Genomic DNA, 976 nt, shown 5'->3' with positions numbered 1-976 from the left:
CTACTTTTCCACAACTTCAAAGATCTCCTTCTGCAATCGACTGTTTTCCTAAAAGATTCAGGCCAGTGGTTTAATAGCTATATAACGCAAGCAATGACGCAATGGTAAGTTTCTCACCTTTCCATAAGGGAGAGGTGTTACAGGGAGGCAAGCTGCTTTTCCTTGAAAGAGTTCCTGTAGTGGTGGAGGGTGTGAGGGCAGCTGTGTTGAAGTGAAATTACTTGGAATGGCTTTTCTATTCATGTCTTTGTAACTCCCACCAAATTTTGGGGCCATATCAAGCAAATAGGGTATGTGAAATGCTAACTGAGGGAATTTGTTGGTTTTCCCATTGCACTGTGTATATAAGAGTGAATGATAACAGTTGCAGACAGAAACATTCCATGTTAATCAAGATGGAAACACCAGGAGTGAGCACATGTAAGATCCTTGCCTGAAGTAGTGGAGGCACCAGAAGTATCAGAGGCCAAGGCACTGAGAACAGAAGACAAAGCAAAGGAGCAGTGCTAAGCTCATGAGGTAGAGGGCAGAGGTGCAACACTAAGAAAGAGATGCCTACCATCGTGGGTGAGAAGAGGCAATGCAGACCAAAAAACCTGTTTCCTTAACGTTCTGTAACTGGTTAGCTTCCTTAAGCAATTCTATAACCATGAACATTGCCTGTAAATTTTTTTGAAGACGTTGCAATACATTATTGAACCCAACAGAGAGGTAGCGTGCCAACTGAGGGATGTTGGTATCAGATAAGGGTAAAAAAAGGATAGAGGGTCAAGGCATTCTGCCTTGTGGCAATTAGCTTGGGCTGGTGTGGCATTGGAATCTCCCCCTTCGTGTAGCTAGGAGGTCAGACGTACGGCATTTCATCAGTTGGTGTCAAGAGTGGAATTAACTGCAATGGCTCCAGGCTCATGAAAGCATGGGGTTTTACAAAAGAAAGGTCAGGGTAAGGGAAGTGAAAATTTTGATTCTTAGATTA

Source organism: Tenrec ecaudatus, unplaced genomic scaffold (assembly GCF_050624435.1).
Source record: "Tenrec ecaudatus isolate mTenEca1 unplaced genomic scaffold, mTenEca1.hap1 Scaffold_480, whole genome shotgun sequence".
In the NCBI taxonomy this organism is placed as follows: Eukaryota; Metazoa; Chordata; class Mammalia; order Afrosoricida; family Tenrecidae; genus Tenrec; species Tenrec ecaudatus.
Note: the sequence above shows the minus strand (reverse complement) of the source record.